The 9422-nt window shown below is 38.9% G+C and overlaps 1 long non-coding RNA gene across 1 annotated transcript in view; it reads right to left on the reverse strand.

Moving 5' to 3' along the window:
- Positions 1-8605, reverse strand: part of LOC128249618 (uncharacterized) — a 48994-nt gene extending 40389 nt beyond the window's left edge. The window contains exon 1 of the long non-coding RNA XR_008265731.1: positions 7384-8605. This is a non-coding gene — a long non-coding RNA (uncharacterized LOC128249618). The remainder of the gene's footprint in view (positions 1-7383) is intronic.
- Positions 8606-9422: the final 817 nt, after the last annotated feature.

The raw sequence follows: 9422 nt of genomic DNA on the forward strand, positions 1-9422 counted from the left end.
ACATAAGTATATGTATGTATGTTTATGCATATATATATATATATATATATATATATAGGGCTTGGTTCTTAGCTCCCATTTTATTAATCATAGTCCTCCAAGCTATAACTGAGGAATTTAAGACTGGCTGCCCTTGGGAGCTCCTCTATGCTGATGACTTTGTTCTTATTGCTGTATCACCACCAAAACTGGAGAAGAAATTTCAGGTATGGAAGCAAAGGCTGGAATCAAAGGACCTTAGAGTTAATTTAACAAAGACCAAAATATTGATAAAGGAGATGGCCCTGCTCGATATGCAGAAAAGGTGTCGGGAGAAACTCCATAAGGTGTACCCTGTGCAAGCTATGGATATATAAGAGGTGCAACAGTGTCACTGGATGACTAACGGAGAAAGTAGTCTTTACATGTGGCAGATGTGCAGGTACATTAAACACCAGTAATATAAAAAAAAATAGATTCCTTCATATGTCAGTGGGGATTCCTAGAACTAGTAGACAGTTTCCGTTTCTTAGGTGACCAAGTTAGTAGTAGGGGCGGTTGTTCCGAAAGTATAGCTGCTAGAATAAGAATAGGCTGAGTAAAGTTCAGAGAGTGACTACTTCTGTGAGTAACAAAGAACATCTTCCAGTGAAAAAAGCATCTGTGGCATTGCTACATAAAAGCACTCATTACACTCTATAAAGTGGTTGGCATTAGGAAAGGCATCCAGCCATAGAAACCATGACAAAACAGATATGGAACTTGAACAGCCCTTCAGCTGGTAAGCTCTTGTCGAACTATCCAACTCGTGCTAGCATGGAAAACAGATGTTAACTGATGATGATGATGATGATGATATACACAGATAGACAAATATTGCCTGTGATGATTTTACAATCTGTGAACTGTATTTATAAATGAGTAGTTATAGAGTACATGTAATGCATGTAAGTAGCCTATGGATCCCACATGCATATTTCTACATGTAATACATTATCCATGTACACACTTATATGTACATGTGTATGTTTACGGAGTGGAGGCGCAATGGCTTAGTGGTTAGGGCAGCGGACTCATGGTCATAGGATCATGGTTCGATTCCCAGACCGGGCGTTGTGAGTGTTTATTGAGCGAAAACACCTAAAGCTCCACGAGGTTCCGGCAGGGGATGGTGGCAAACCCTGCTATACTCTTTCACCACAACTTTCTCTCACTCTTTCTTCCTGTTTCTGTTGTGCCTGTAATTCAAAGGGTCAGCCTTGTCACACTGTGTCATGCTGAATATCCCTGAGAACTACGTTAAGGGTACACGTGTCTGTGGAGTGCTCAGCCACTTGCACGCTAATTTCACGAGCAGGCTGTTCCGTTGATCGGATCAACTGGAACCCTCAACGTCGTAAGCAACGGAGTGCAAACAGAACAGATGTTTACGGATATATGACTACAATATGATGTTCATAATGATTTAGAATATATATATTATCATCGTGTGTGCAGCTACTTTTGCATCTTGGAAACTGACTGTTGCTTTGATAATAATTTTGAAAACTTCTTCAACCTTATCTGCTTCCCTCTCCCATAGCAGTCGCATATCCAAAAGTCATTACAGGACTGAAAGAAATTGTAATTGCAATCCCTGCTGAAACCTGTACCTCCTTACACAAAGCTGTTGGACCTGCTACCTTCAGGCAAACTTTCATAAAGATCTTCTTCTGAGCTGGAAACATCCCTCACAACTTCCATCTCAGGCTTCACTGGTTCACAATCTCAGAGCTGCTACAATCAACATTGGCACAAGGTAGGTCAGGTGAGATCACTGAAATGCTTGAGCAGAGGTATGTCGATGTGTGCAAGAGGTACAATGGAGGGGAGCCTCAGTTAGCCTGCTCACCAGCAAGAGGGATAGATACAAGTTCTTCTTAGTGGGCAGTAATGATGGCATAGGTATTCTTTTGGCAGAGGAATGGGTGGATAAGGTGATTGAGGTAGGAAGGGTGCAGAATTATTAAGCTAAGATTAGTCCTGGTTACAGAAATGATGTGAGAAAAGCTGCTGAAGTTCTGTGATGCAAATGACTTAATAGTTTGCAACACTAACTTCAGGAAACCTAACAGCCATCTTATCACTTGTTAATCTGATGGGCACACTAGTCAGATTGACTACATCTTCACCAGAAACAAGGACAAGCAGATGTTCATGAATGCAAAGTCTTTCCCAGATGAAGAATGTACAACTCAACATAGATTACTGGTTAGCAATTTCAGACTTAGAGATAAAAGCACCCAGTGACACAAATCAATATGGAAAGGAGATAATGAAAGCTTACAGATCTTGCAAGTTGCTAGAGATTTAGAGATGTCCTTATGAAGCCTTTGATGAGAAGGGGGAAGAGATGGAGATATATGACATAGACAATTGAAAGTTCTTAGGGTACAATCTTAGGAGACAATATGACAATTGAAAGTTCTTAGGGGACAATCTACTGAGGGTGAAAAACCAAAGGTGACATGGTGCTGGAATACTGAGGTCACCAGGGCTATAAAAGAGAAAAGAGGGGTTTGGAAAAAGTGGAAGAGTGGATGTAGCAAAAGCAACATATCAGATAGCTATAAGAGAAGCTATACATCAGCTGTATCTAGCTATGGCAGAAGGAGAAAAGAAGAGGTTTGCCAGTGTCTTACAGAAGGAAAATCAGAGACTTGGGGTGTTCCAGATTTCTAGGCAGTATGTTAGAGAGAATCAAAATGTTCTGGGAGACAAGTATGTAAGGACAGATAACAGTATGCTTGCTCTTCGTGATCCTGAAAACAAAGAGGAGTGGAAGAGCTACCTTGAAAGGCTATTAAATGTCGAGAATGAATGGGAGAAAGAGAATCTCCCTCATATGAACCCAACAGCGGGACCAGCTATCCTAGTTGACAGCAGCACGGTAGATAAGGGAATTAAAGATATGAAGACAGAGAAGGCCCCTGGTCCATCAGGAGTCACAGTTGAGATGCCTACAATATCTAGATACAGTCTAGTCACCTGTATAATTAGCTAGATTATTCCGGAAGGTATAATCCCAAGTCACTGGCATAGCAACATCATAGTCAGCTGCTACAAGGGCAAGGAAGATGCCTTAGCTAGAAGTAATTACAGAGGCATCAAATTGCTGGACCAGGTGGTGAGAGTTGTGATGAATGTTATAGTCCAGTTAGTTAGGAACAGAATTTGACTAGATGAAATGCAGTTTGGCTTTGTCCAGATAGAAGCACCACTGATGCTATTTTTATAGTCAGGCAACTGCAGCAGAAGTTTCACTAAGAATAAGCAGTTGTACTTGGTATTTGTTGGTCTAAAGAAAGCCTTCCACAGAGTGCCTCTTTCTGTGATGTGGTGCTCACTGAGGAAGCTAGAGGTAGACAAGTGACTTGTTAAAGTCATACAAGGTATTTACAGAGATGCTGTTAGTAAGGTAAGAGTTATCCATGGGTACAGTGATGAAATTAGTGTACAGGTAGGTGTTCACTAAGGCTTGCTCCTCAGCTCTCTCCTATTCATCATCATCCTCCAGGCCATAGCCAAGAAACTTAAGACTACAAGCCAAAGGGAACTACTATATGCTCATGATCTGACCCTTGTAGCAGAATCTGTTTCCACATCTGAAGTAAATTGCAGGTGTGGAAACAAAACCTGGAATCAAAGGGTTTTAAAGTTAACTTAGTAAAGACCAAGGTCCTAGGAAGCAAGAAATTGAACAGGACTCTTCACCCATCAGGTAAATGGCCCAGCTTGATATGTAGGAAGGGTATAGGCAGAAATTCCATTTGGTGTACCCATTGCAAGCTATGGCTTCACAAGAGGTGCAGTGGAATAGTAGTAGGAAGGTTAACAGAGAAAGTAGAGTTTGTGTATGGAAGATGTACAGGAGCCATAAAGACAGTAGATACATGGGAAACTGGTTTCTTCAAATGTCCCAGAGCTTCTCTGAAAGTTGTAGATAATTTCTGCTACCTAGGTGACCAAATTAGCAGTGGAGGAGGTTGTACATAAAATGTAATTGCTAAAGTAAAAACAGCATGGAGAAAGTTCAGAGAGCTTTTATCTCTGTTGGCAACCAAAAGTCTCTCTCTCTCTCTCTGAGTAAAAGGAAGATTGTATGATGCTTGTGTATGAACTGCAATGCTATATGGTAGGGAGACGTGGACCCTAAATGCAGAAGATATGCAAAGATTAGAGAGGAATGAAGCTGGTGTGCTCTGCTAGATGTGCAATGTCTGTGTATATCTGTGACAGGGCGCTAGTATATTGAGAGAAACATTCGGCATAAGAGGAACTACATGCAATGTGCAAGAGAGGAGACTTTGCTGGTTTGATCATGTAATGTTGATGGGTGAGGACAGTTGCACAAACAAGTGCCGATCACTTAAATTGGAAGGAAGTTTTGGAAGAGGTAGACCCAGGAAGATATGAGACAGAGTATTGAAGGTTGATCGCAAAATGCTGAAGATGACAGGGGACTGGAATATGTGATGCATTGTTGTACTCAAGAAGACCCACACACCACAACAGAACTGATATCCTAAAACCAAAGCACCACATGAAAAAATTGGTGCTGGTGCCATGTAAGAAGCACTGGTGATGTCACATAAAAAATGCCCAATATACTTTGTAAAGTGGTTGACATTAGGAAGGGCATTGCCAAGCCAAAACAGACTATGGAACCTGGTGTGGCTCCTGGTCTTGCCAGTTCTTGTCAATTATCCAATTCATACCAAGCATGGAAAATGGACTTTAAATGATGATACACACACGCACACACTATGGAGCTTTATCATTGAGCAGTGAGGATTGAGTTGTTCAATCAAGCAAATTACCTGCTCCTGGATTAACATGGAAGTGGCTGAGTATTCCACAAGCACAAATATCTATAATGTATTTCTCAGGGAAAAATCATTATGACAATGTGTAACAAGGCACAATCCACATGATGGGCTTCTGTACAATGTCTGTTTCTGTCTATCCTATTTCACTTGCAAGCAATATATTTCATGGCTGCAAAGTGAACTTGTAATCATTCAGCCATACTGCACTTATACCATCCAATCACTCACATGTTCATTTATATAAATGAGTGGACAAATGAAAGAATCTTCTAGGAATTACACATATTTTTTAATAATAGTTTGACTCACTCTATATAATCAAAGTTTTGTAGGTGCGTAGAACAAACTCATCTCATCAGATATTAGGGAAGATTCAAACTGTTATAACAATATCTATCTATCTATCTATCTATCTATCTATCTAGCTAGCTATCTATCTATCTATCTAGGGAGAATTCACAAAAAAACAAAAGACGAAGACAGGTGGTGTAGAAAACAAACAGATGTATTAGTATAACACTCGGGAATTGAAAAAGTCTTTAACGTTTCGAGCCAACACTCTTCCACAGAAAGGAACACGGAAAGAAACAAGGAGAGAAACAAGTAAAGAAAAAAAATGTGTGTAGTGGTTAGCGATCTATTTTGGCATGTAGTGGATAGCGATCCATCTATCTGTCAATACAATAAATAAAACCATAATTTTATCTTTCTGTCTGGGACCCCTGTTTCTCAGTCTATATTTGCTTTACATAAACATATTATACCTTTTTGGAATTAGGATGATCCCAGGATTGAAAATTTGCCCTTCATTTGGTTCTTGAACATCCAGCATTGGGATCTGATTCAAAAACATTTGGGTAGCTATTTCTAGCAGGTAAAGCTTGGCTAATCCACACCATCTTAGTTGGCATTTGTCAGATGACATCACAGATCAAAGGGGAGACATTCATTTCATAAATTTTATGTTGAGATAAGAACTCTGGGACAAATTGGCCAACAAATGGAATGCAACTTGGGACTAGCACAATAGAATGATTGCATTACAGAATTAATTTTCATCTGTCCTTAACCTCTGATAAAATACAACTGGGGCAAATAGTCATTATAGATGTTTTGCGGTTATACTATTTAGCTTTCTTTAGTTTTGAGCTGGAAGCCCAATTAGCCCTCCGCAGGAGCTAGTTTAAAAGTTTAAAAGACTGAGATATATATATATGCACAAGAACTCAAACACTACATAAGGCACTTCCATACAGTTAATACCTATCAAATCTCATTTACAAAGCATTGGGCAACCTGAGACTATAGTGAAAACAAAGATTCTCAGAGATGCCCCACAGTTGGATTGAACTCAAATTGACAGGGTTACGAAAGTGTAGTTCTTAACAACACATTCAGTCATGTGTGCATGTATGTGCACATATGCATGTAAGTGTGTTTCTTTCTAACCTCTAAATGTTTTGCAGTTCACACTACTTTGTTATAATATCAGCTTTCATAGCTTTTTATAGCCTCAAATTTATTTATAATGATAGACAAATAATCAACCACCTGATAAGTTGCATTTTACTCATATGAAGGTTGGCCATGAAGTTAATCTCTAATGCATGCTTTTTTTTTCTTTTCTTAGATATGTTTATAATAATAAATTACACCAAACTAGTATTACCTGCTTAAAACTAGTTGGCACTATCTGTGGCAGTTGTTTTACTTATTGACAATATGCATTGCTTAACACAAACAGTTGTCCATCAGTATTAATAAGGACCTAAAAAAAATGACCAACTACCATGTGCTGATCTTTCTAAGCTTCACCAGGTGGGTCAAATATCCTGTGTAGGTGACTAATAAGTCATCAAAGGTAATCTTCTATGAACTGATGTCTCAGGTTTTTGGTGACTGAGGGTCATCTTGTGAATGTTATAATGGTTATCCAAAGTACTAGTTAATAATGACCAGTACTGACCACTGTAAACAATGACAGCTCGAAGACAATTAGCAACTAACATTATCTGAAAAGACAGCTATGGGAGAGATAAGATAAAAAAGTTGTAGCATATGTACTAGCCATCTCCAGATCAAATACACAGTTGCACAATTTGTTTCAGAGTATGCAAATTACTATCTGAAAACTTGTACCTATGGGTTTGAAGTATTCTCACAAGAAGAGAATTCATCATACATATGCGCTGCTTAAATAGAAAAATTATCAGAAACCTAGATTTTCTACCTAACAGCTGGAAATATAGCTGTGTGTATGTGTGTGTGTGCGCACGCGCGCGCGTGATTGTGATTGTGAGTGTGCGCGCACTTGTGTGTGTGTTTGTGTGTGCAGTGAAAAACTTTATTTTATCGCTATGACTGATTTTAGATTTATGGAATTACAATTCTGTTTATAATAAAATATATGCTCAATACTTTTAGCTGTTCAAAATTTACTGAAAATCTCAAAGAATAAAGTTAATGTAAACTTTTTTAATATCAATGCATATTTTAGGGGTCATTAAAAGCTGAAACAAAGTCTCCTGTAACCTACCTCTTCATTATAAAGCTTGCTTATTTCTTGTTTAATAGGATCAATAAGTTGAACTTGGCCAGCAGTAAAGCCAACTAACAACAAGACACTCTCACATGATGCTGACTGATGATTGAAGTCATGACAAGTAGGGAATGTTCCTTTATAAATCCTTTTATCTATTGGTTTGGTCAGGTCTGCTGCCTACAAATAGGAACAAGTAATAAGGTCAAGTAGTGAGATAGTAAGATCAAAAAGAACATTACAGGAGATAATAAACAAATTGAAAAAGACAATTGATAATATGGTCAGAATTTTAATCCTTTGCATGGTGTTTTTGAAACACTTATTTCCTTTGTTTAAAAAAAATGCAGGAGAGGGCAGGCACTCTATAGATCAGAGGTGGCAATACTTAAGAACAAGGATGGGCTCACAAAGGGAAGATGGAAGAAGTATGCAAAAATTTCTACACCAGCCTTTTTAAATCATCAGGGAAGCTCAATCCTCCATTGCCACAAATGTTGGAAGAAATTCCACCTATTTTGATCAGTGAAACTGAAAATGCACTCAAACTGACAAAAACAGACAAAGCTCCTGGGAAATATGGCATCACAACAGAGATGTTAAGACACTGAGGTGAAGAGCTGTGGTAAATCTTCATTCTACAATTTGAAGAAGGGTAAAAACACCCTCACTGTGGAAAGAGTCAAATAGCATCTTGCTTCATTAGAAGGATGATAAAGATTTTAAAAACTATCACTCCACCTCTATAAGCTGTTTACAAAGATCATAGTCATCAGACTATCAAAACACCTAAACAATAAACAGCTGAGAGAGTTAATAGGTTTCTGTAGGAACTACAGTACAATACATCACATCTTCACTTTAACACAGCTCACAGAACAAAATAATGAATACAAGCTTCCTTTGTGTGTCACCTTTGTTGATTAAGAAAAGGCCTTTGACATCAGTGAAATGAATGCAGTGTTGTGGCGCAATACATCAAACTGCTCACATATAGTATTGCTATCACCATCAGTAAGAGTTCCAATTGGGAAGGGTAACAAGCAAGGAGATACTATCTTCCCAAAGATTTTTACTGCATATCAAGAAATGGTCATCAGGGACATTGACTGGACAGATGGTATGAACATCAATGGTGTGCAGCTAACACACATCTGGTTTACAAATGACATTATACTCAACACTAAAACCACAGACCAGCTGCAGACCATACTGACTGAACTGGACACTCTGGTTTAGCAGTAGACTTTAAAATGAACTACATGAAAACAAAACATATATACAGTTATAAGATGAAACACAAGGCCAATGAAATCGAGGATGTAAAGGAGTATGCACTGAGAATGGATGCTGAAATCTCAAAGGGAATAAGGACAGGATGGAATGTACTTACCTCAATACAGGATGTGTTCAAAACAAAGACAATAACATGCATGCCAGACTCTTCAAAAGCAGTCTTATATGTACTCTTATACACAAGTGAGACATGGGATACTAAGAAGAGGATAGAACATTGATTGGCAATGATGTAGAGGACTATGGAAAGATGCATGTTAGGAATACCATCATGATTCATAATCCTACTTTAAAATTTGAATTAGCTCATAGTTTTATTCTACAGAAACACAATCTCACTCCTCTCATGCAGACACACACAAACCAACCAAATGTTCCCTTGGATAACATTAAAGATACCTATTACTATTCACCTCTCTCTCTCTCTCTCTCTCTCTCTATATATATATATCATCATCATCATCATCGTTTAACGTCCGCCTTCCATGCTAGCATGGGTTGGACGATTTGACTGAGGACTGGTGAAACCGGATGGCGACACCAGGCTCCAATCTAATTTGGCAGAGTTTCTACAGCTGGATGCCCTTCCTAACGCCAACCACTCAGAGAGTGTAGTGGGTGCTTTTACGTGTCACCCGCACGAAAACGGCCACGCTCGAAATGGTGTCTTTTATGTGCCACCCACACAAGAGCCAGCCCAGGGGCACCAGCAACGACCTCGCTCGAAAAACCTCATGTGT

Source organism: Octopus bimaculoides, chromosome 16, assembly GCF_001194135.2.
Source record: "Octopus bimaculoides isolate UCB-OBI-ISO-001 chromosome 16, ASM119413v2, whole genome shotgun sequence".
Classification (NCBI taxonomy): Eukaryota; Metazoa; Mollusca; class Cephalopoda; order Octopoda; family Octopodidae; genus Octopus; species Octopus bimaculoides.